The 27632-nt window shown below is 42.6% G+C and overlaps 1 long non-coding RNA gene across 1 annotated transcript; it reads right to left on the bottom strand.

Moving 5' to 3' along the window:
* Nucleotides 1-801: 801 nt before the first annotated feature.
* On the bottom strand, nt 802-20335 carry LOC132243372 (uncharacterized). Its single transcript, XR_009454910.1, has 3 exons — nt 20269-20335; nt 1459-1603; nt 802-922 (listed from the first exon to the last, which is right to left on the bottom strand). It is a non-coding gene; the product is annotated as an uncharacterized LOC132243372 (long non-coding RNA).
* Between the last annotated feature and the right edge of the window lie 7297 nt (nt 20336-27632).

Raw genomic sequence — 27632 nt, forward strand, 5'->3', positions numbered from 1 at the left:
AAGCTAGCCTGTTTTATAGCTGCATATGTGACTGTATGGCACTAGCAGCTAAACTCCGAGCTGGAATGGGATGCCTATTGTACTGGATGCTAGAATTAATGTAAAAAAAATAAAATAAAAAATAAAAATTTTATGAGGTCTTTAGGACAAGAACAAATTATATACCGATTAAGTAATTTTTGTGAACACGAATAGAATTCCTGCTCCTGAAGTCGGACCTATACTGTATCTCACTAATGATTTTTTAGTATCCTACAGAAAAAATACATAATCATTTTAGTCCTAACTTCCCTACCTAGACCAGTATTTTGCTAGTAAGGTTGTATAATTTTGTTTTGGGGAGGATAAGGGGGGGGGGGGGGGGCAAACAGTACATTTGCCAATATTTTGTGGTCATCCCAACACTATTACATATAGTGTTGGGGTGACCACAGAATTGGACCCAAATTTGTAAACAATTTTAAATAGTTTTTGCCTTAAAAAGGGAAAATAAATTAGAAGAGTCCATACATTTTGCTTTTCTGTTTTGGAAAACTGACCTAAATTTCAACTCGAAAGCATTGTCTTTAACAATTCCTGATAGTCACTTAACCACTCAGGTCATTCCATACCTGCATTTCACTTTTCTTTTGTGTAACATCAACATACCATTTTGTTTCCTGTGTTCGTTTCTCATGTCATGTCAACTTCTATAAAGATCTCTATTTCACCCTGGAAATTATGCATTCCTGTAAGGGTTTCTGACTCTTTATCTGAATCTGTCCCATTCAGCCAATGCAGGTTTGATAACTTACCTGATAGTTGAGATCTATGGGAATCCCTCCATTAGGAAATCCTTTGCATCTTTTATAACGCAATTGCTTTATGTTCTGCTTATGGCCAAGTTGTCAGGTGGCCTTTGAAAATGGGCTGGCAATTGCATCTGTTTGCACAAGAAAATTGGTAATTCTACATGCCAATGATAATTTGCCTACACAGCTCAGCACCTGTAAGCATATGTATCCAGCTGGCGTATGATAACATTCAGTTTTTGCACGTGTAAAAAGAACCGCCCACCAGTTCCGAGGCTCATTTTTAGAGACAATTTATCCCAAAGTTATTCAGGTACTGACATTTTCCCAATATCTTACATGTCTGAGCTGCTCTGCCTGCCTCAAAGTAATTGAACCCTACCTACCACAGGCAATTTAGAGATTTCAACAGCTTGTCCCCAAAATGGTGGCTTATCTCCACAAAAACCAGAATGAAAGCTTAGTCTACTGCTTTTGTAATTTAGATAGTTCTAATCAGCCTGAAAATTTTACATTATCTTCAGATTTCCCAACTCATTTTTTGACATTTGCACATGATTTTTTAATTACCTTTGCAGTTGGGCAGCCCAAATTATTAAAGGTCTTAAACAGGTTTTTACCTCTAGGACCTAGGATGCCCTATATTATTGTACAATGCAAAACATACCAAACTGATTTATTTATGCTTTTTCTGTTGAAGTCAGTTGATAATGGAATCGCTCTGTTTATGACGATAGTATACTAATTGTCATGTCTGCCATCAGAATCTGTTAGCAACTTCAGGCTCATTAGTAAGTCTCCTTATGCTCCATCTGTAAGTGAAAAAGGTACAGTATGTACAGTAGCTGATCTAAATTTTTAATAATGTACTGAACTTGTGAGTGTTTTTGGTAATCAAAGCAAAATTATCTTGATACTTGAGAATACTGCATAATAAAGGGCAGCAAATAGCTATAATATTTACTTAATGAAAAATGTAGGTGCAGAACTTGGATTTAAATATGAAGAACAGTAAACTGGTAGTGGCATTAAATCAGAACACGGCACATCAGCATTCCCTCTGGAGACCCAAATGCAAAATTTGGTCTATTACAACAGGGTAATTACATCCCAGAGAAAGCTCTTGTGGTTAAAGTGATGGAAGACTGCAGAAATCCTACTTCGTGTGTGTCCGTATGAAAAATTAGCCCCTGGAGATGCCTTAACCCAGGAACCCTCAACACCAAACAGAAGCAATTCAACCACTTGAACAGGCAGAGAATCAGTTTATCAGTAGTGGTAACAACAGCAGCATTTACTCTTTCTTTTGGGTCTCAGCACTTACAAGGCATGAAAAAAAAATACCAGCCTGGATAAATTGTCCTTCACAGAGATCTCAGCAGGAAAATCTAGACAACAAGAAGAAAGGCTCCCATCACAATGACCACATTAATTTTATCATAATGATAGAAAAAGGGACCAATGTATGCATGCAACCTCAAAGGTAAGTTAATAGTGTAAATTTCAAACTAGAGAACTGAACAAACCTATGAAATGCATCAAAGAAAGAACCGCAGCTCAAGGAAGGGAGGATCACGAAAAGACAACTCCCAAACAAGCTTTGAAATTTTGCAGGATTCGGAAAGTGAAAGTATTGGAGCAAAAGAAAGAGAAACAACATAACCCTTTCAGCACCCTTGGTGTCTCTAGCAGCTGACACTCTATCCACAAAAAGGAAACAATGAAATAAAAGTCCTTCAAAGCTGTCATTTAGTACCTGTTTACATAGAAGATGTTAAAAGGCACCCAATCCAGTTGTATCTTTGAGACAATAGTACAATAATAAATATGAACATCAAAAGAAAGATAAATAGGACGAGGTTATTTGGCAATGGAACACAATATGGTAAATATCTTTGAAATAAGCAAGGTAGCTAAAAGTTATTAGAAAGGAACTATTGTCAAAATGTTAACAAGGGGAATGAAGATGGCACACTAAGAGAGGACCAAAATCTATCTTGGGGAAAAATTATCAATGACTTCAAAGCTTCTGGCTAAACATAAGATGGAACTATTCTAGATGCTGATAAAGAGGACAAAAGTGCTTAAAATACTGATCACAACCTGAAGTCAATTCTTATTGCAGACCCTAAATAATCATCAACTATCAACTGGAATTACAAAATGATTGCCATTAGGAGATGCGATACAAAAACATAGAAACTGTGGACTAGTTTGTGTAAAGTTTGATGACTGAGTAATTAATAACTGTGGAAGAAAAAAAAAAGTAAAAAGATAAATCTGCAAGAGCATATTATAATAGAAATACCAAAATCTGGTTTATTGACTAAGAAAAAGTATTTGACAGCATTGGTTAAGATTCATAACAGGGAACTGTCAGGGATTATGCAGTCCTTAAAAGACCATTCCTTTGGTCAAAATACTTCATGACAGATTAAGCCGTAGCATGAAGTGCAGTTTAATGATGGTTTTCTGAGTTTTTCAACATTATCAATGTATTTGGGTAAGACTGTTTTCTCAGACCAAGTCCCCAGTAGGTAGCTTTGACTATAAGCATGGTGATAAATATAATGGTAGAAAGATATTGAAATCTCAGACATAGCTGGGACAGGGACACATTTTCCTTGCATCTAGTACACTTTTACTACAAGACTCCCATGCTTAATATTCAACAGCATGAGCCAAACCCAAGCTACTTTACTCATGAAAATAGTTCCAGTGAAAAGAACAACATAAATCATGAATTAGGTTGTGACTAGTACTATGCATAATATTGTCAAGGACTCCAAAAACAAGTTCTCTCAACACTGTGTATGTAACCATAGGAAAACTTTCTTTGGGTAAGATGTAATGTCAGCTGATAGGTGCAGCATTTGCTACATGTTGTAACTGCTGGCAGTACATTACTTAATGGTGCTGGGTATGGCCATAAACCGCATCCAACTGGAGGACCTGGTGGCAACATGGTGGGGCAACTTGTGGCAGGGTAGCTCCTGTAAAGTACCACAAGGTTGCAACCTCCAGAGTAAGGCAAGTGTAGAGTGCATCAAAACCAGTAGAAATGCATAATGGGTGCACATGTACCCCGAGAGCTCCGGCACCTCCTGACCAGCACGTGCCCCCCATAAGGTGACACCAATTGCCCATGCTCAAAACCCTAGTCCCCACTGCCTCATGGGTACTCTTTGGTTGAAGAAAGGTTAGGGGACTTCACCTTAACAAACACTTGCCCTTGCTGCGGCATTAGGCAGTCAGCAGCAGTTCTGGTTGTAGCTTCTGCCAGAGAGCAACAGAGGCACTGACAAAGTCTGGCCTTCGGATTCTGTTTTGATAGCTTAAAGGGGGAGGGGAAAAGAGGTGGATGGTAGGTCTTGGGCAGCCTCTACTCCATCTTTGTGCCTAGGCATATAGATCAAAGGTCTTGGCGAGATGCTTGCAGGACCCCATGCAAGCAGATTCATTGGGCACCTGACTAGACCACTTATGCATACACCATGATCCGGAGGGCTGATGGTTGCCCACTACATTGCTAAAACATTGAGTTAAGAAACAATTAAGAGGGAAGGATGACACTGGAAGCCACACAGAGCCAATGTGAAGAGAGAAAATGTCAGTACTTGTAGTACAGGCTAGGATGAAACTATTACCCCCAGCACTCAATCACAGATGAAGGAGGCAGAGGAAATCAATGTTGACTCAGAGACTGCAAAGGTGCCAGATAGATCCCCGATTTTTATTGCAAGGCACATTTCAATACTTAGTAGGTTTTTTCTTGAAACACCCTGCTTCTGGAGTCAAGTGACTGCAAGAGAATCTATTTGGCTCTTTGTTTGGTTGTTATTTTTATTTATTTATTTTCATTATAAAAAAACCCAGCATTATACTTTTCATGGATGAACAGAATAGGTTGAGGATGTGAATCTAAATAGTTCAAACACCAAATGGCCAATCTCTCATGATTAGTAAAAGCTTCCTAATTTTTTAAACCTTATAATTTTTCAGCCAACCTCATGTTTTTTGAATACTTCAGACCAGCATTACTGGGGATGTCTCTAGGGTCACAATGTTTTTGGGGGCTCCTCTTACATTTCATTTTCTGCATCATTCCTTGCTTAAAGCAGAGCCTAAAGTCATAATCAGTGTCCTAAGGGGTAAAGATTGTCCTTATAGTATTTTTGTTTATTTTAAATCTATGGTAACTGACTTCAAGATCATCAGTAAAATACTTAAGGATAAAACTTGCTACCTTTGCTAAGGCTAAGCTATAAAAACGTAGTCCTCTGGTAAACTGCCTGAAATGAATGGAATTATCAGCTTCCTCCTTAAGTATTACTTAATTTACACAAAAATGACAGGATCTGCACCTCAATATGGTAATAAACTAAAAGTGACCCAAAAAAATCATAAAGTTGCTCTTCCTTTGCAATCTCAGCATTTTCCAATAAGGACTATACAAACAGGAAAGCAGCTTAAAAAGCACAGGCAGCCTTTCTGTCATACAACATTTTTTTTTTTTTTCCCCCAAAAAAAGAACACAGCAGATAGGCATCAGCAAAGTTATTATTAATGCACACTACAATTCCTCCTTCCTAGTAGTCAGATAGGACCCACAAACGTATCAAAACATTACTAGCAGGAGAAATAGTTGCATTATTACTAGTACAATACCCAACTATAGATCACTCGTTTTAAGTAAAGAAACAATTAAAGCTAATAAGGAATGTGGGACACTGAAAGCCACAGTAATGAAAAAGAACTGTAGAATCATAGATTTAATAAATAAAGTAAACGTATAGATTTATTTAATAATCTTAGGCCAAGACCCTATTTAGGTCATATTTATCAAAGCTGGAATGTTGCAGTTTTGGCCTGTATGTTTACAGCCTATTAGAAATTAACTTTAAAAAAATCCCCAGAGTAGACTGATAGGTGACTGTTTGCTACACTGGTTTTAAGTAATTGAAGGCTAACAATGTTATACAAACATATAGCAAGAAAGGATTTCTGCCCCAAGGTGATAACAATCAAGTAAGGAAATTAACAAAACGTTTTAGACCCTTTGCCTAGGGACAGACATTCAAAAAAAATCCTGAGCCTGAACTGATTCAATCTTGGCAGGTTAGTCTAACCTGCCTAGATTGAACTAGTTTGCAACTGTACAGACAGTCCCTCTGGACTGAAGAAATGCAGGCATATGCCTACAGTGGCTCAGACTAGAAGCTGGGGGCAGGGGAGGGCGGTGGAGTGGGGCACTAGAGGAGCCCTTCCCTTTCACAGCACTAAGCTGAAGGGGAGGGGGCATGAAGGGGTGTAAACCCCCACCCTGCCTGCATCATCCCAGGCTTCCCCCCCCCCCACTCACTGTTCAAGGGGCAGGAGTGTTGCCAGCCCCCAGCCCCAGGCTAGCACTGAGGCAAGGTTGGGGTGTAAAGCACATGCATCTATTGATGAAAAGCTCAGTATCAATATCCCTCTCCCTGTTTCTTCATACTGTCTGCAAACCTAACAGGTGAGGAATCTGATAACATGGCATTTATCAGCCCATCAACAAAAAACCCTCTCTCATTAGTTCAAGCTCTTCTTAAACAGCTTTTTCTAAGGAAGGAATGGAGGGACATTATCAGCTGGCCTGTTGATTAGCTCCAAAAAGCCTTAAACAGCCACTGTTCTGTCTGCCTGTCCCAGTGCAATTGGAGACAGAGACACCTCTCAGCATTAGCTAGCATACTGCATGCCAGCTAAGGTCCATGGGGCTGGGGCCTGTGCTGTGGGGGATTTGGGTGGGGGGGAGAAAAAGAGGGAATCTCTGCTTCAGCAGCAAGGAACAAGGGATGGGGGGAGCCAGGCAGACCCTACTACGCCTGCAGTCTCCACCAGAACTCTTACTAGGGAGCAGAGGGGCAGCACAGCCCAGGGCTGCAAAGCATCTGGGATGCTGGGGGGCTCTATTTTAGCTTAAACCAGGAAGGGGTCTGGGACAGACATTGCATAAACTGGTTTGACCCAAATCAGTTAAGTCTGATACTACATTCAACCAGGTTTATCTCAACCCGGTTTCAGACGTTTTGAAACTGGTTTACGTGCTCTGAACTTCGGTTCTGTTACAGGTTTAAACTAGTTTCTGATTGCCTAAACCAGTGTATGTGTAATGTCTGTCTCTAGCCATAAGGGCTGATTCTGTTATTGGAAATAGATTTTGTCAGTCCCGTAGCTCCTGGTTTGTTAAACTGTTGTTTTATTCTTATTGCACAGTATTCCTTTATTCTACAGCAGCAATGTTTCAGTCAGCTCTGTACCAGCCACTTATTCTCTCATTAACACATTTCCCAAAGACCAAAAAGTAACAATTCAAAAACACTAGGGCTAAAAAGTTAAGTACAGAGGGTGCATGAAATCCCTGGACCCTAGGGATTGCGGTTGCTGAAGTCCCTAAGGCTCAGGGGTGCCTGAAACTCCCCTGGCCCTGGGGACCGCAGCTGCTGCAGTCCCCCATGCTCATGGGATTCTCACTTGGCATGATGCACTGGTGGGGGAGCAGCGATGCCCCTGCCTCATGGACCCAGGCCCAGCCCTGACCCTGGTTGGCTCATGAGGGGGAAGGAGCAGCCAGAACAGGTGGGGGTGGCTGCTGCCACTGTTGCCCAACCCCTGCTGATAAGAGGCACAGGCAAGAGTCTGTCAGGGGTACTGGGTAGCAGGAAGATGCCCTTGCTGGGCAGGCCTTCCCACTCCCCACTGTGCTGACCCTAGTGGGGGGGGGGGGCAGGGCAAGGGGATCAATTCTCCCCATCACCCCCCTTCCTGTGCTACCACCAGGCCAGCTGGGGAGCCGAGTCTCTGCCATTTCAGCTCTGTGATAGCTATATACGGATTTTCCATTTCCCATGGAGAAACAGAAAAAACCATGGATTTCCCAGTTGAAAAGTTAGAGAAAAATGCAGATTTTTCCTTTTAGCATGGAAACACATGGATTTCTCCCTTTCACAAAGAGCTACAGCCTGCAAGAGCTGTTTGTAAAAGGGACAGGAAAGCCCCAGCCCTGCCCAGAGGGGGAATGAGGGGGGGGAAAAAGGGCAGGATCCGATGCTCTCACTTACTGGAGACTGCCTCAGGAGGATCATTCTTCTTCATTCCTAGAGGTAAGTGGGGCTTAGGGGTTGCAGGAGTGAGGATGTGTTGGGGGAAGACATGTGTCACGGCAGAGTCCTGCAGGAGGGCCGTGTTCTCCTTAAGGCCCCCTCTCCATGCCTATTCAGCCCAAGGTCACCCTCTATTCTCGCCTGCCACGTCTTTGATCTTGAGTTAAGTTGGGAGGCTGCCTTACGTCTCCTAGGCACGGTTAGCTGGGACCTCCGTCCCCGTGTTCTCCCGGACCCACCAGGGGTCTCCCTGTACACGGGGTGCGTTCCAGGCACTCTAGCCCTATGGGCTACACGTGGCTCCTACCAACCCCTAATACCACGCCCCAAGCCTCACAGATGTACTAGACATTGGTCTGTCAAAATACATGCCCGCTCCCCCGGGCCTCCTCTGTAGTCTAGCCCACTCCCGGGCCTTCTCTAATATACGGCCCCTCACTGAGACTCTCATCGAGCCCACTCTGGGCCTTCTCTAAAATAACCTAGCCTGCTACGGGACTTCCTACCGAGTCTCCGGTCCTTTAGGCCCACCGCACGGCTACTCTCTCTTATCTAGGCTCACTGCACTGCTATCCCCTTTTGCCGGGGACCACCGCAGCACCTAGCCTTTCTCCTGGGGTGTTGTACTACTAACCCCTTCCGTCAGGGTCCATCACAGCACCCTGCCCCTATCTGAGGGCTATTGCCGTACTAGCTTACAACCGGGCTTGCTACGCCCATCTCAGGCTTCTCAATAGCCCCCCTTCTCTGGGACCTTACAGGCCCGTGCCGGGCTTCCTGCTCCTATCGCCCCTTCTCTGGGGTTTGCTGTGCCCATGCTGGGCTCCCTAACAATGCCGCCCCCTCTTTGGGGCTGGGGTCTACGCACCCCGCACGTTGCGCCCTTACTTGCGCCGGGGTCTCCTCACAGCTGGGGTTGCCCCCGAGAATACTGTGCCTTCCCGGGCGCTAGGGCCCCACACCCAGTGGGCCCTTATAAGTATCCGGCGCCCTCCTCAGGCACTGGGGCCCCACTCATCTGGGGTCCCTATGAGGCCTCCTCCAACCCCTTATAGCCTCACCCTAGCCACCGGTTTAATACAAACACTAAAGCAAACACAAACCTCCTGGCTATAACTTAACTTAAGACCGCCTGGCTGTAACAACATCATTGCTCCAACCTCTGGAGCTCTTGCGAGCTATACTTGCAATCAGGGTTCTCCCTATGTCCTGGCTAAGGGAGCTCCTGCCTCTCCAGCTGCTAGCAGGGAACTGCCAGCCTGGCTTCAGCCCTGGGCTTTAAGGGCCAGGCCCTGCCTCCTACAGGCAGCTGACTCATTAGTTGCCCCGGCAACCCACAGCTGTACTCCCTAATCACTGCTAGGGCTCCTTATGCACTGCCAGAGCTTTTCCTCTGGCAGTTTTCTGCTCTCTAGGAGCGGGGCAGCGAGGTGCCCCGCGACAACATGGAGTGCCTGCCAGCTGGTGGGCACTCCTAGTAGGGCTTTCCCCAACACTTTCCCCTCCCTCAGCCTGGGCAGTCAGGTGGGCAGGTGGGGAAAGGGGGGGGGGAAAAAGGGGGGAAAAACAGAACATGCCCCAGGGCATAGCTGTGGAGAGGCAAGGGGCACTGCCAGCCCCCCACCTCAGCTTATTCTGTGCCCACTCCCAGAAGTAGGGCCAGGAGGGGGTGGTGAGGGCAGCAGTGCCCCTCTGCAGGCCACAAGCACTGCCCAGCCGGGGGGGGGGGGGGGGGGGGAGGTGGAGCTCGCATGTGGCCACCAACATCACTGCACTGCCGCTGCCGCACCTGCGGCGGGAAAGCCACATGGGATGTGAGGCGTGGTGGTGGCCGTCACATGCAAGCCCTCCCCCCTGGCCAAGCAGGTATATGAGGCCCACAGAGGGGCACTGCTGCCCCCACCCCTGCTCTGGGCAAGCAGAATGGGGCATGGCAGCAGTGGTGCAGTTGTGCTGGCAGCTGCTGCTAGGTGTAAGCAGAGGTGCAGTGTGGGGGCAGCTGCTGGTGGCAGTGTAATGCCAGTGGCAGTCACTGCATGCCAGCACCACTGCACCGTCACTGCCCCACCCCGCGCCACTGGCCCAGAGCAGGGCCAGGGGGGCAAGGGCAGCAGTGCCCTTCTGTGAGCTATACAAGCCTGACCAACTGGGGGTGGGGGGAAAAACAGAGACTCACACCTGGTGGCCACCACACCACCGCATCCCGTGCACCATACCACCGCATCCCATGCAGCTTTCTCACCACTGGTCGCGGGCAAGTGGCGCGAGGTACGGTGGTGGCAGCGTAGTAGTGGTGGCCGTTGTGTGCATCCCCCCCCTCCCACCCAGCTGGGCAGTACATGAGGCCCACAGAGGGCCACCACTGCCCTCGCCCCCCCCAGCCCTGCTCCCGGGTGCAGGCACAGAGTGAGCCAATGTGGGGGGTGGCAGGGCACCCTGGTGTGCTGCATGGGGCCGGAAGTGCCCCTTGTCTCTCCTCTGCTGTGCCCTGGGTCATGCCATGTTCCCCCTCCCCTGCCTGTTCGCCCACCCAGGCTGAGGGAGGGGAAGGTGTTGGGGAAAGCCCCACTAGGAATGCCTGCCAGCTGGCAGGCACTCCATGTCTTCCCCAATACATCTTCACTCCTCAGCCCCCAGCAGCCAGCTTCCCCCCCCCCCCCCCCCATCTCCAGTGATGGTGTGATGGCATGGTGGTGGCCGCTGAGTGCAAGCTTCCCCCCCTCCCTGGCCAGGTGACATTTGTATAGCCCACAGAGGGGCACCACTGCCCTCACCACCCTGCCCCAGGAGCAGGCTCAGAGATGCACTCCTCCTCCCCCATTCTCAATCTGCCCCCCAACCCCTTTCTTTCCCCTCATCTTCTCACACACACCTACCTGCTGGGGTGTGCGTGTGCATGTGCCTGCGTGTGTGGGGCTGGGGAGGCTGTGAGGGACACTAACAGGACCATGGGGGGCCTTTAATTTTTATCGTGGATTTGGGGGGGATTAAAAAAAAAAAATTGGAGAATTTGTGATTTTTTTTTTAAGTCAGAGAAAACCAGGATCCCTGGTGATAGCCTGGGGTCAAGGCAGCCCAGCTCAGCCAGAGAAGACAAGCACCAACAGAAGCTAGCCTACCTGCCCTGCAAGGGAGTGTTAGCAGGGACCCACAAAGCATCCTAAAAATGCCGGATTAGGGAAGGGATTGGGTATTGAAATTCAGCTGACCAGCTTAACCGAAATCAGTTAAGTCTGATACTACATTGATCCAAGTCCATCTTAAACCAGGTTCTGCCTTCTTATACTGGTCTGTGTGCAGTGAACTTCTGTTATGTTACAGGTTTAGACTGGTTTCCAGTCACTTATACCAGTTTGTGCGATTTCTGTCCCTAGCCAAAAAGTTCAATACTGCAAAGTTTAAGCCTCATACTGTAAAATGCTGTCACAACTACTGGGAAAGGGAAAGTGGAAGAGTGGTTTTTATGTGGAATGGGCAATTGTGGAAACAGGCGGCATTAGCAGATGAAAAATATGATAATACTGCGGGCTCTTTCACAATACTGTTTCCATTTTTCTTTTATAAGCTGTAATTTTAGTCATAAGATTTTCTCCAGTGCCCATCAAGTGATAAAACATCGTTTCATATTATAAATTGAAATATGCAAGCTGATATCAAAAGGGCCCCCCAAAATATGCAACATAAAATGGATCCTTTGATATAAAATTCCAAGAGAGTTTCAAGATCTATAACATCATATCTGGCAATTTTTCTCTAGACAGTTAACCATCTTCCCTATATGATTTACATCCTAACATGTCTTTTATGTTACAAAATATGCTTACCGCTTACCTTCTCCCTGGGACGAACTGCCTATTTTGCATTTTGCAGTTAATTTCAAACCCAAGATTGATGAATTCCTCTGCAGTGAGTCACTAGAATGGCAACAACAAAACGTGCAGCTAGACCATAGATTTGGTCTTGGACTGTTAGCAAAACAGCAGAATGTGGCATGTTTCCAAAAAGGATTTGAAAAATTCATTACACACACACACAAATAAATCTTAGCCCTGCTCAAAGGCTTTATCCCCCTTTCACTGTCTCACCTTTCTCTTGGCACTTTCATACAAATTTACAGAAGTTGGGCTTGCCCAATCAGAACATTCTGCCCCAGCCCAGTGACTCTAGGCTCTCCTGGTATGGCCCTTGTTTGCTCATATTTAACCACTTTAAATTAACCATACATATGTCCACTTTATGTTGATCTTGTCAAAAGGGATATGGAACATGTGTTTTATAAATGAAGCTTGGCACATTCATTATACTACTCAGAGCCCTAGACCGGTAGAAACTGGTAGATAATTTATTAACAAATGTCCCAAGAAAAGGGTGAATAAGCTAAAAGCCACTGAAAGCCATGCAGTAATGAAACAGAATAAGAGAGTCATCGATACAAGACATCACACAGCTCATCTAGGCAAAAATGTTGCCTAAACATAACATGCACTTTTTTTTTGCAAAAGTATATCAGTATATATTTGCACAAGGAAAACAGATATTTGAATGCAAATGCCCTTGCATTGTGCTCTAAACATTCTTGTGTTGTATGCATGTCCATCTGTTTTGCATGTTAACTTTTCTCGTTACAATTACATCTTGGGGGGGGGGGGGTATTTGCAGAGCTCTTGAAATCAGTTTATATTCCACATTCAGAATCAGATTTGCAGCATTTAAGACTTTGCTCAACAGCATGTGACTAATTGGGAATACCAAAGTACAGCAAGCTCTGGCTATGCCCCCTCACATGCTTCTGACATGCCTGTCCTATGCTGGAACTGAAAGACAGAGGCTTAAGGCTGGTATAGTCAGCTCCGTACCAGCCACTTATTCTCTCATTAACACATTTTCCAAAGACCAAAAAGTAACAATTATCAGATATTATCTTGGGCCAAATAGAGTTAACTCCACAGCTATTCCCTATCGTATTACTAATCCCTTGACCTATTGGATTAAAATGTGTATTTTCAATTAAAAAAAAAGACTGGTATTAATTCAGAAACTGTATTACTCGGAAGAAATAAAGATGGAGGAAACATCGCTGCAAAAGCAACATAACATGTTTCCAGCTGTGCTATTTTGAATAGACACTATATGATAACCTGACCAAGACAAAATGCATGGTAAAGTCTCCCCTCCTCCCCCTGGCCCATTACACAGAGGGTTGTTTTTTTGTTTGTTTGTTTTAAGTATTTTAAATGGTAAAAATGGTTATTTAGCTTAAATATAAATGAAAAACATTTTAATGGATTAGAACACTAGCAAGTACCGACTACAGCTGTCTCTCTAATGCACCGGTTCTCAGCCTTTTTAGACTCAAGGCACCCCTCAGAAAGTGCCAGCCCTTAGTTTCTGCTCATTTTTTGACTACAGAAAAATAATACAGCAATTTTTCTGTTGCAAAGAACTCAGAAAGACCATAACAGGGAAGAAAGTTAACACTATGGATTCCAATTCTGAAGTCTCTAGGTTTATCTTGTAAATAATATTTGTGCACCTAACAATGCTAATCTTTCATGGCACTCCAGGGCACTCTTCAAAGGATCTCAAGCCACTCCAGGGTGCTGCAGCACCCTTGTTGAGAATTACTGCTATAATGCAAAATCCAGACAGGGAACATTGAAAAGTAAACCGTGAAGACCTGTTATACGAAAGATGGAGGGTAGCAGAGAGAAGAAATTCATTGCTGACTCATTTTATTATGTCTCCTACATTTCTTGATTGATTTATTACAAAATGATTGTCTAGGTACCTGAGCATAATGTTTTAAAAGATTCAAAATAAACATACAAAAAAAAAACCCCATTCCAGATAAAGTACATGTTTTGGGGGTTTAAAAAAAAACAAAACAAAACAACCAAGAAACAACACTTAGCAGCTTTTCTTTCATCAAATGGCTGAAGTCTTTGCCTGGGAGGAGCTGCCTACAAAATGGAACAAAACAAAACAAGTGGAGGAATAGACTCCCATTTACAGAGTTGAAAATATATATATTTTATGTCAAACTGTGCTTTGATAAATGTTTATTTTCAACAGAGGAGTGCCTTCTCCTGCTGTCCTACTATTCTGCTGCAAACTATTGTAAGCAGCCTTTGTAGCTTTATTTAGTCATACTAACAGGTATGACTACATGGAGTTTTCTGAGTTTTACTTTCCATCACATTCAGATGTTGTCCACAATACTCTTGCCCTCACTTAGTGAACAGAGGGTTCAGAGGGGTAGATGTCTCAGAAATGATAATAAACTAAGGAGATTTTCACCTCCATTACTAAATCATGCCCAGTCTGGAGGGAGAAATGACAAAGTTCCTGATACCTGATAACTTACGAACATCTCATGAAATCAGAGCAGATTGGAACTATCATCAAAATACCAACATGCTTAGAGCTCATTAATTTTCTTGCCAGAAGTCTCAAAAAGGGGGCAAGGATTCAATGCATTACAGATCATGTTGTAAAGAGGGTTCCTCTAGCTAAGAGTTAAGATAGTGCATGTAAAGGGTAAAACTACAGTCTATCTATAGAACTGCACAAAGCTTCTTTTTTATCCTGAGTAATTTTCTAAGGCTTTGAAAGTTTTCTCCAACACAAATCAGGATGGCCAATTAAAACCTTGAAAACAAAAAATAGTAAAAAACAACAACATATGGATTGGGTTAATTGCAGGTTTTGTTTGAATGAATCTAATTTTTATGGAGACATTGTATTTATTTTATTGTTAGCCTTACTTAAGTATACAAAACTAAAATTTTAGAACAAAGTCATTTTGAACCAGAACACACACCTTTTAAACTTTAGAACAAGACAAGACATTTGGATGCTTTCTAAACACTTCTTAAGCATTTCCGCCCCCCCCCCAGATTTGCTGAAAGTGACCCTTCCCACCAAATTCCATGAGTATTAGGATACTGGGAAAGTAGGGCTAGAAGGGACCTCACCAGGTCATTTAAGTCCAGCCCCCTGCTCAAGACAGAATCATCCCTGATAAAAACTATCCCAACCAAGCCAAGAGTCTGTCTAGTCTGTTCTTGAAAGCTTCCAAAGCTGGAGAGGCCAGAAGTTCTTTAGGCAGCCTGCTCCAATGCTTGACCACCCTCGTAGTCTTCTCTCGACACCCCCCGCCTTCCCCCTGGTCGTCTCTTCTCCAGACTATATACCCCTAGTTCTTTCATCCTGTCCTCTTAGTCATGCTTTTCAGGCCTCTAATCATTTTTGTCACACTCCACTAGACTCTTCCACATATAAATCTTACTTGTCCACATTCTTCTTGAAGTGTGGAGCCCAAAACTGGACACAGTACTTCAGGTAAGGTCTCAACAGTGTTGAATAGAGTAGAAGAATCACTTCCCTTGATTTACAAGTGATACTCCTGTTAATACAACCCAGTATGCTGGGGGGAGGGGGGGGTGTTCCACAACAAGACCGTTTTGACTTATATTGTGATCTGGAGGCAGAGCTGTACTGCTACCCAGTGCATCCACATGTGGCAGATAGAAGAATTAACTTCAAGAAAGGTTAGCTGCAAAATAAGGCAGGGGTAACTCTGATCAGTCTCAGGCCAAGCAGCAGCAGCATCACCTGGATGTGGTGAGGACAGCAGATGGCAACACTTTCCCTCCTGAAGAGTTACATATATCCAATGATGCTGCTGTGACATAGCAAGTAGAGGCTGCCACTATAATAAGCCTGTCCAGCCCCTAGCCCCTGCCATGGATCTACATGTCCTCAATAGCAGAGCAGGTGGAAGATGTTAGAGTCTCAATGGCTGCAAAGGCAGAAGGCTGCAGCAGAACAGGATCCCCAATTTGTCTTGGTCTCATTGGATTAAGGTCCCATTCTGTTAAGAACCACGTGGAAGCTGATGTGCAGCAGCTTCTCCATGATAAAAGAAGGCACACATGGGTGTCTTCCATGAAAATGAGTGCATTTTTCAAGCCCTTTGGTGACCAGCTAGTAATGATGGGAGCAGGATTATGAGGTCTGGAAGCACCTAGTCATGAACTGGTATGAAAGTGGCAGTCATAAGAAAGTCATCTAGCACTTGAATGAGGCAGGACTGCAATTCGACAACTGTAACTGACTGAGCAGCCCTCTTCAGGACCCATTGTGCTCACTCCACATGGGGAGGGGGCTAGAAAAAGTGGTTATCCAGTCAGGGAAAAGGGCACATCTAGTCAGATCACTTTTACTGTAGTCAAAAATATCAATGAAGCTGCACCATCGTTATCAGGACCTAGACCATCAGGACCTTCATGGACAATCCTAACAGTGAATGCTAAGAGCGCTGCACCACAATTGTGATTCAAGAACTCAGGAGATGCAACACTGATGTTGCTGCACTGAGTGAGATCTGGTGAGTGGAAGATGAGTTGACTATATCTTCTTCTAGAAGAGTCAATAGGAAGGAAAACAGTGGCTTCATGGAGTTCATTTTGACATCAAGAATGAATTAATAAACTAACTCAACAAATTCCCTATCAGAATTAATAAGTGCCTCATGACTCTGTCGTAAACTGGTAGGGAGCCAATAAGCTACTCTCATGAGCATGTATGCCCTGACTCTTGATACCATTGATGAAACCCAGGAGAAATTCTATGCCATCCTTGACCAAGTCCTTTCTGACACTCTGGAAGGAGACCGACTTACTCTTGGCAATGTCAATGCCAAAGTTGGAAGGGACTTGAACCACTGGAATGAAAGCATCAGCAAGAAAGGAGTTGGAAAGGGCAACTCCAACAGCCTCCTCTCTAGACCAAATGTGCAGAACATGGACACCAACAGCCTGTTCTGCTAGAAAACCAGGCACAAGACATCAGCAATCTAAGCACTGGCACCCAATTGATTACATCATTGTTCATGCCTGGGATTACAATGATGTGCTCATCAGCTAAGCAATACCAGACTCTGACAACGGCTGAACTAATCACCAACTCCTCCTCTTCTTGGTTATGTTGCTCAAACTGGCTCCCAAATGATAGCTACAGCAGAAGCAATGCCAACAGAAGACCAGTGTCAAAGGACTTCAGGACCCAATCAAGTGAGACCTCTTCCACTAGTGCCTCAATAAAAAACACAAAACTGGTGTATTCCAATCAATAACAATAGAAAAATGTCAGAAGCACTTAAGTGCCTTCAACTCCATCATCATCAGCACCTGCAAAGAGACACTTGGATTCTCTACGAAGAAACATCAAGACTGGTTTCATGACAACAACTGGGAGATCCAAGAGTTGCTCATCCACAAGCAGAAGGCCTTCTATACTTGGCAGAATTACATCAGCTCCAAGCAGAAGAAACAGAATCATCAACAAGCCATGGCAGAAATCCAAAGAAGGACCCATTATATGAAGAACAAATGTTAGGGAGACAAGGCAAAGGCGATTCAACATTTCATTGACATCCACGACATACATGTCTTCTTCAATGCTACCAATGTCATCTACGTTCCATGCACTTGGGGACCAACCCCCTTGAGACCTAAAGGTGGACAAGACCTGATAAAGGAAAAGGGGAAGGTGCCCTCATCTTCGGGCTTTGGCACAGTAAAGAAATCCCAGGTGACCTCAGGAACGCCAAGATTATGACAATCTTCAAGAAAGGAGACGAGTCTGACTGTAGAAGTTACAGAGGGATTGCCTTGTTCTCTACCACAAGAGAAATCATTGTGGGAACCATCCCGAATCATCTTCTTCCACCTGCTGAAGAACTTCTCCTGGAATCCTAATGTGGGTTTAGGGCATCAAGAGGCATAGCTGACATGATCTTCACAGCTCTCCAGCTACAGGAAAAATGCCAGAAACAACATTAATTTTCTATCATTCTATGGAAAGTTTGAGTTTGAAGGGATTTCAAGAGGTCTAGTCCAACCCCCTGCTCAAAGTAGGACTGCCCCCAACTAAATCATCCCAACCAAGGCTTTGTCTAGCCAGATCATAAAAACATCCAAGGATGGAAAGTCAGGGGTCTCTCTGGATAACCTGTTCCAATGTTTTACTACCCTCTTAGTGAGAGAGGTTTTATTTTTCCTAATATCCAATCTAAACTTCCCTTGCAGCAACTTGAGACCATTGTTCCTTGTTCTGTCACCTGCCACCACTGAGAACAGTCCAACTGCATCCTCTTTGCAACGGCTCTTCAGGTAGTTGAAGGCTGCTACTAAATCCCCTCTCAGTCTTCTCTTCTCCAAGCCCAGTTCCCCCCAGCCTCTCCTCATAAGTCATATGTTCCAGCCCCTAGCCATTTTCATTGCCCTCAGTTGGCCTCTCTCCAATTTCTCCACATCCTTTCTGTAGTGGGGGACCCAAAACTAGACACTACACTACAGATGTGGCCTCACCAGTGCTGAATAAAGCGAAAGAATTGCTTCCCTTGATCTGCTGGCAATGCTCCTACAAATGCAGCCCAGTATCTCATTAGTCATCTTCGCAACAAGGGCACACTTGCCTCATATTCAGCTTACCGTAACCCCCAAGTCTTTTTCTGCAGAGCTACTCTTAGCTAATTGGTCCCCAGCCTGTACCATGCATGGGATCGTTCCATCCCAAGTGCATGAAGATGCTGAACAATACCAGACTCAAGACAGACTGCTGGAAAACATCACTTGATACCTTCCCTCTCAACTAGACATTAATAAGTCAGTCAACAATGATTAATCAGTATTTTTCCATGAAAAATATTTCATTGGAAGATTCTGACCAGCCCTAATCACACCTGTTCTGCGGATATATATTAAACTTCTCGCTCAGGCCTGTCAAATCAGCACCCATCACAATCAACATAACACGCTTCCATAACTAACCAATGCTATTCTGCTCCCCACTGCCTCCCCTCCCCCCAGCAGTTTCACATTATTTTCATGGAGGGCATCTGCCTATTCCTAAGAAAACTTTATTATTATTGCACAAGAAATCTTTTCAGTTTTTAGTGGAGGAAATTACTATTGTTCTGTAATAGGTGTTACGCCCACTTGCCATGAAATGGAATAGATGAACTAAAATATCCAGGAAGAAAAAGGCTGACATTGGACAGATGCCCAGGTGATATAATCTGTTGTTATACTGATTTACAGCATCCAAGGATCTGTCCTCACATGTCTATGTGGACTGAGTGTTAATTCTGTCTCTTTCCCCAGGTTTTTTTCCCCTCACTGTAAAGGTATCTACAATACAAATTCATTTACTCAGGCTGTGAGTGAACAATATAATAATGTCACGAGATATTTAGAGAGAGTAGCACATTATATCTTAGTTAATTTCTCAACAGCTTGGCCAGATCAGTCACTGGGGAGCAAAATACAGAATAACAAAATGGCTCATTTGAGAGTATTGAAAGATTAGTGGTAAACCACTAACACAAACCTACAGGGAAGGTTAAAGTACAATAGAGCCACAGGCTCAACCCTGAGAAAAAAAAAAGCTTTGATTAATCCCACTTAAAATTTATTTGACCAAATTAATCTCAAATATATCTGCACTGGCCAAATTAAATTCTGGCATAACTGCACTGCCACCCAAATTAAATAAGCATGACGTTAGCTTGGCATCTTTTTTATATAGTGACGATGAACCACAGCAGAACAATTTTGTCTCTGTTTTTCCACATCTAACTGCTTTGGGTTTCATGGAACGTCCTAGAGAGGTAAGTGCACAGCAAGTAAAAATACTCTCAGAAATAAAACCTATTAGGTTGGGTTACAGCATAGAACAAGAAATGCACCTTTACAGTTCTTTTTATTTGAATTATAATCGTGCCTAAGGTGTGTCAAAGACGGGTTTATTTGTTCAATGTATCTGTAATAACAGAGATGGGGTACCCTGCTCTGAAAAGCTCAACATAAATATTGGAATACAACGTACCAACAGAGCAGGAAACATCTTGCCATTTCCATAGGCTTTCCAAGATGTTGGGGAAAACAAATCAAAACAAAGAAATATTGATGTTGACCATACGTCAGAATAGAAATGGGTCTTCAGGAAGGTTTTTGATGAGATTGCTTTTCACATATGTGGGGTAATACAGTTACACAAAACAACATAGGAATGCTCATAAAAGGGTTTTTTTTCCCCCTGGTTCTGCCCTCCACCTTTTATGTTTGTTTGTTTTAAGCAGAGTACATCTTTTACGGGAAGCCTGCTAATAACAAAGCTCTACAAAAGGGGTCATTCAATAACATACATTATTATGTTGTACTAAAATTCCGATTGCATTCCACAGAGTCTCTTCCAAAAGGGAGAACTGACTTACCAAATTATCTCTTCCTCTCTCGCTTCTTATTTTGATGATAAAATAGAGAGGTACTCACCCTTGAGATGTGTTTATGATGAGCTTATCTGCAATCAGGAAAGGCCATGACACTTGGATGTTACTAGTCAGACTCCATTTATACTAACTAATGGGGCCTGGAGGTAATACTCTTTATACCTTTATACAGCACCATCTGGTGTTAGGAAAGCAATATTACAAGTGAGTAACAGCTACTGAAAGTTCATGGAGAAGGTGAAAGCAAATTGGTTAAAACCAACATGTGATGGATCCTAGGAACTAAAAGGATGGCCTTCATAGGGCTTTATTGCAGGCTAGTACATTCGTTTTCTTTGGGGACCTTACTTGATTATGTGTGCAACCAGGTGTTGTTCCTTCAGGGTCTGCTTTATAAAGAATCAACTTATTTGGGGTAACTGCTCTTACTAGAACACTTTAAAGAGCAATGTTTGAGTGTAGAATATAAAAGGCTTCTAATATTTTGTGGAACTTTGACTTTGCACCTTTCGGATCTCTATTGTGTCTGAATCCACAATGTCAAAAAGGCTACAGCTGTAGCATGATTCAGGTAAAGAAGGTATCAAGACTGACAACTGTAACCTAACTAAGCCAACAGAGGAACTGTAAATAAGTTTCAGCTGTCATTTAAATGAGGATGAGGACTGTTCTCCAACAAAGTAATAGGGCTCATCCAGAGGGGGAAACATCCCCCTAAAAAAGGAGAGAATATGGAATGATTCACAAGAAATGGTAATAAAATGCCAAGTCCATACAGTTCTGGAGAAGTCCACTTAAGTGGAGAAGTGTAATACAGATATGATGGCAGAACAATATGAATTCAAGCCTGCAATTTTTTCTCAGCATGGCCCAATGCTGTATATCTCTGAGAGAGAACCCATTTTAAAAGACAACAGCCCAGGTCTTCAACTGTCTCAAGTCCAGCTGGAGACCAGAGGTGGCTTTAAGCCAGCTCTGCATTAGCCAGGGATTCCCTCATACTGGGGAAATCTTAGAAAGGTTTACAATTCCTTTTAGTGCAAATGAGCCAGCACGTGATCCAGGGTATTGCTCAATGATATTACCCCTCTAGCTAAAGACAATCCTGTGACATGCATTAGGAAACGAAGAAATTGTTAGAAGATTAGTTGGTATAAATTGGAATTTGTGGAGAGATATTCATTATGAGCTGTCTTAAATCTTCTGTAGTATTTTATATCTGCAGCATGGGCATGAATGTTGTCTGTGTGACTGCCATTTTACGTACAGTTTATACCAGCTTTATGTAAGTGTAAGTGATGACATCACATAGAAGCCAGTAGACAAGCTGACTCAAACACCAATGTGTTTTTTTAGCAGAAAGTTTGTATCACCTCCTCTATTCCTATTTTTATCTACCTTCTATTTTTATTTTACTCTTCATTATCGCTTTGTCTTCACTTTAACTTTTGTATTGCATGCTGCTTTTTCTGTCATTTCTAAACCAAACGCAAAGCCATGGTAGACTATCAATGGAGTAGATTTTGCAATGCCCAGCCCCCCTACGGTAGAATTAGAAAAAATATCAGTGAAATCCTGGAGGAATCTAATGGCTTGTACACAGAATAAATATACAAACTAGGACAATAAATATATGAATCTCTGTTTATGACACTGAGTATACTTTGTTCACCAACATAGATTTATGGGCAATAACAGAATCCTACTGCATATTAAGAAGAAAGAAATAAAATATTGAGGGAAAAGTCATCTTGCTTTATAAACATGCAACTTTAGCATACTGAAAGAGTAGGAGCGGAAAAAATTACATAAGTTTTGAAGAAGAAGGATCACAAGTCCTTGATAGCAATGGGATATCTCCTTTAACCTTATTTGCTCATGTAAAGAATATGGCTTTTTTCTAATGAGTAAACAAATGGGAAATATGGCTACTGGAGCTGGGCTGGGGCTGACCTGAGGAAACTACGTCATGTCAAAACCAAAGAAGTTCGCAAAGGAGATTTTTGGTGATTAGTTACAAAGAGGAACATTATTTAAATGCTGTATTTTAATAACAATGTTAAATACATACATAATGAGTAGATATATAAATCACAGGCCAGCAGAAAATGGAGAAGTTAAAAAATTTGATGTCTGAACTCTAGAGTGTATAATAGGTGGCTGTACTGAATTTGTATTCTTCTTATCTGTGTTGCTTTTTGCCTAAAATTATAAAATGTCAGCTAAAAGTTCCCTGGATTGTGTTTCAGGTATTTTACCTTACATTATCCAGCACTTGGATACCACAGTGGGTGTCACACAGGAAGTGAAAGAGGGAAAGTTTGGTTTTTAGAGGCAAAATGTGTATATGCAGCCGCCAATTTTCAGCATGGGTTTGTGGGTTTTGCAGCTGTGCCAGCTGTTTATAGATTTTTGCAGACATGGCTATTGTACCTTTGCTTCAACTGTAAATTGTCAAGAAATGTGAGGGGGGAAAGGAGGCTTGGCTTTGTGTTTCTAATAGCAAAGAGAAGTAAATGAAGGGGGTGAGATCTTGCTAATAGGTCCCTCCTTCCCGTCTTCTATTTTTGCCTGTCACAATCACAAAATACACAGAGGTAAGCAGTATAGTATCCTTACTGAACTGTAGTAGAATATGGTTATAGCAGGGATCCTGGTTTTCTGATTTAAAAAAATCCCCAATTTTGGTTAAAAAAATAACCCCAAATCCATGTTTTTCCATGATTTAAATGAACCACCACTAATATATAGAGAGAAATATGATGATGTTTCATTTTAATAATGGAAAAATGTGGATTTGGGCTTTTTTTAACCCAAAATTGGGGATTTTTTTAAATCAGAGAAAACCAGGATCCCTGGTTATAAGCCACTCTCCACTGCGTTCTGCTCTTTTGTGTGTGGTGCTCTGAAACAGTTAAAAGAAACTGCAATCACCTCACTCCAACAGCAGACTGCAAGTTCAACCAATAAGTGTTTCTCAACAAAAATAAATGTAAAATGTATTTGGAAATTTATTTTTAATGATGACTGTGTGCTTCGTGGTGCAGTTTTTCTACAAAATTGCCTGTCACAAATTAAAATGTTTCATTTATGTCCGATTATGATTTAGTGTTTGTACTCAAAAACATTCCCAAAGGTGTCACAAATATGTCATGTTTGAGATAGCTCAAAACTAGAAATGAATCCACCTACAGTATGTTAGGCATTAACTCAAGTTCTCCTTTCAGTTACTCCTTACAACTTACTGCTTCCTGTCCTGACCTGGAACCAGGCATCATCCCTTAAGTAAGGGAGCATATGGAATTAGATTTTACCATTTAACTTCTGGAGGATAACAGAACAGATTATGGCAGACTCTGCAATATATTATGATCGCAGTACTAATAAGTGATCCCATTTGATAAACAGTGATTAAGACAATGGCCATCAGAGAATATTGTAGACAGTTCTGAGTTCCCAAGATGTGCCAGATAAGTGACTTTAATCTTTCACAAGCCAAAAGCCAAACCCAAAGTTTGTCACTCATTTATTCTGGGAAACTCCCACTAACTGCAGTGGGATTTTGTCTGAGTGAGGAATGAGTTAAAACTGAACAATAGCCCAGGCATTTATCCCACAATGCAGTTTCTCTCTTAACAACCATATAATAGAGACCTCGGGGTGGGTTTTTCATTTGCTGCTTTTACTTTCTAGAAGCAGTACTGCTAAGCCCCTTTCCCCTCCACATACACTCTTAAGACTTCCTTACTCTGCCATGATGGCATTAAAAACAACTCTTTAAAATTCATGCAGTTAAGGTCAACAGCATGTGATGTCACTGCAGTGATAGCAGAACTGTCTTTTATTACCATCTCTTTATACGAGAAGAAAGCTAATAAAATCTTTGATCATTTCTGATGCTGCACATCGACATGCCAAGCAGAAAGAAGAGCCCAGCATGGGATTGTACACTTGCATTCGGTCTAAAGATGAGCATGCACAAAAGAGGGCATGTTATCATAGTGTCTCATTTGTGTCAGATACTTGTTTTACACCTGGCAATCTGATTTATATCCAGAACTGTTTGACTTAAACTTAAGACTTGTCCATAACTTTAAAAAGGTATGTTTATATAGCAACATACTCAGTCACATAAGGACCTTTATCTGCACAGGAAAATACATGTATATTTTCATGGACCAGAGGGACAGATTTCCAGCTTCAGCTTCCTCTGTGCAAAAATGAAGTTTATTTCCTACATATGGGGACTTTTTACCAACTTCAACTTTCCCTGAGCCTGATGAAAGGTGTGTGAGCCCAAAAGCTTGCAGAAAAATACATATCTATTTTGCGGTTTCTCAGTTGGTCTAATAAAAGGTATCAGCTCTGAACCAAGAGTTCTAGATTTTTGCATTTCTTTTTGTCTCAGACCGACACAGCTACCAAATACATCCCTATCTTCTGCATCTGTATTTATCCATTAACTCCTACCAAACAAAAGACCCAAATTCAACATGCCTCAAGCTTCAGCAAATGTAAAATTTCAATCCAAATGTAGAGCAGACATGCAAGCCTGGGCAGAGGGCAGATTCTGAGTTGTTGTGGGTGGTGTTTCTGTTAGGGTTTTAAGCTGGGCTAGCAGTTTGTAGTTCAACTCTTCAAAGCTCAGGGAGCATTCAGTTTAGGTTCAATACTCCAAAAAACATATAGGGGATCTGAGAAAGGTATTGCCTGGTAATATATGAGGCCTAAAATTGTACATATATCAAAAAGCTATGATGATAGAGAAGGTGACCACCAAGAAATGTGCAGTGTTATCAGAAGCTCCGGACACCAGGAGGTTGTGGTAAATCACCATAGTCTCTTCAGACCTTATAGTATATGAATCTTTGGCTTTGGCTACAACTTTTTTGTTTGTATTATCATATCTTCTGATGAGAAACATGAGGCACAAATGAACCTCCTTGTTCTTTTATATGCTTATGCTTTTAACATTTTTACATTTGTAGTTTGATTTAGGACAGCTAAATACATGCTCTTACTAATGGTGGGGAGTTTGGAAAGCTATGGAGAATGTGTGGTTTACTTCAGTTCCTTTGCAGACTGCAATAGTATTGGTTAACATATTGAGTGCAACTGTAGTGGCATCATAATTGTGAATTATGGCATTTGAGTAAAGTACAAATATGCTCCCAAATCTGTTAGGGCTCAATTATGCAAACTTTTGCAGTCTCTTACTGAACTCTCACTGAAGTCTACTTTGGAAACACTAACAGAAGTTGGACTTCAGTTTCTGGTGCCACTTTAGTATCTATAGCAGACAAGATATGTGCACTTGTGACATGAAAATATATTCCACGCAGATTCAATAAACCTGTATATAAATATTTATATACACCATTCATATAATATATAGGTTGTACATATACATATGTGCAAGCAGTGGCTCAGTAATTTCAGAATTTATTGCATGAGACTGGGCACATCTACACATGCTATTAATGCACTGTAAGGCAGTGCATCTACACGTGCACCCATTGGGAACAAATTTGCTCCCGAGGGGAGGGCAGTGCAGGGCTACCCCAGCCCTCCTGTGCCCGCTTACAGCAGCCAGGAGGAGCTCCAGGTTCCCCCAGGTACCAGCACGGGGCTGGCAGAAGGCATCAAGGTCAGGCCCTGGTCTCTGGATGGGGAGAGGGGGGGGAGCCTGACCTTGATGCCCCCTGCCAGCTGTCCCACCTCTAGGGCAGCTGCCTCCCAGCCCCATACCCTGATACAGAAATCAGGGCACGGAGCTGGGAAGTAGCAGCTGAGGAAGGGGACAGTTTCAAATTAGAGCAGTTTCAATTTAGAGCACAGGAATGGGAAGCAGCTGCCCAGGGGAAGGGACAGTTTCTCCAGTTTCTCCTTCTGTCTGGGCGGACCAGGAGCAATTTGCTCCTGGTCAGCAGTCTACACATGCCATACTGCACAGAAGTTACTGCATGGTTAATCTGCTACCTGTATTTATAGGTAGTAGGCAACCATGCACTAGACTAAACTACTGTGCAGTAAATGCTGCACACGTGTAGATGGTGGTGCTTTACTGCGCGGTAGATTAGTCTACTGAGCAGCAAAGCATCTTGTGTAGACACGCCCAGTGTGAAATAAATCTCATGATATTTTGATAAGATCCTTTATTCACCTTTTGCAAAATGAAGTCAATGGTGTGAGACCTGCATCAAATTACATGGCTTTTTTTTATTTTTCCCAGAATAACTACAATTAAAGCATGCCACCCCTCTATACTCATTGTATGTATACACATGGGTATGATCTGTTGGTATCTGTCATAACTTTCTAACTTTGATTAAATTATAAAACTTCATTAGAAAGGAAAAAGAGAGCATTGGCTGTTTTTTAGGTCTGTAGGGGGTCTTTACATCGTAATAAACTCCATCTTCCCATCCAAAAGGTAAATCTAAACACTGTAATACAGTAATATTAAAGTATTTGTCTTACTTCCTCTTTCCTTGGCTGAAATGCTAGTGAGGGAGTGTTTTTCTGCTTGGCAGGCAGCCAGCAATTTTTCAGTAAATAACATGAACTCTGTTCTGAAGAGTAAAGCTGAACATCACTTCAGAAAATGCTCAGGCCCCTGCTAGAGCTCTAGGAATCTTTGCTTACAAAGACTGTCTAGAGAAGCTGCTTTTCCCAGCAACCTGGCAAAGAAACTGTCTACAGTTCTTTTCTTTTCTCCTGAAATGACACAGTGCGTTCCTCTTCCTTATTAATTTTTATGTCATTTTCCACAGCATGATCAAAGCTGAAAGAGCAACTACTAAAGCCCAAAGAACAGTCTCCCTCCCGCTCCCCAATCCCAAAAACAGCAACCAGACAAGGACAAAATCTATCTTCCATCCCAGCCCAGAAAAAATTAGCGCTCTTAGCTTCTTGTATGAGAGATGCTGCATGGTCTATCTTAGACAGTGGTACTGGCAAAGTTTTGTTATATTTGTAGTTCATATTAGAAATAGCATAACATATTACTAAAGTCGTTTTAGTTGTCAGTAATAGTGGTGCCATGACTAGATAAATAGGAAACTGTCTGAAATGAGCAAGACCTATTAGATCATGCAAGCCAGTCTTCTGCCAAGAAAAGATACAGTACTTTGGTAGAGGATATATGAACTTCAGCTGGCGCTCCAGAACTCCTATCAGAGCTCCTGAAAGTGAAGTCATGAGTTAATTTTTTTAACAAGTTTTTTTTTAATTGCTATCAAGGGTAACAATACAAGTAGATACACATGCATAATATATATCGTATGCCCTGGGTTGAAAAAAGGGACTTTCAGACCCTGAAGGCCATAGCTCTGTGTGACCAAGTCAAGCTGTTGTCATTTAGGTTTGAAAATTGAAACAAGAAGCCTCAAGTTTAAAATAAGCACG

Source organism: Alligator mississippiensis, chromosome 9, assembly GCF_030867095.1.
Source record: "Alligator mississippiensis isolate rAllMis1 chromosome 9, rAllMis1, whole genome shotgun sequence".
In the NCBI taxonomy this organism is placed as follows: Eukaryota; Metazoa; Chordata; order Crocodylia; family Alligatoridae; genus Alligator; species Alligator mississippiensis.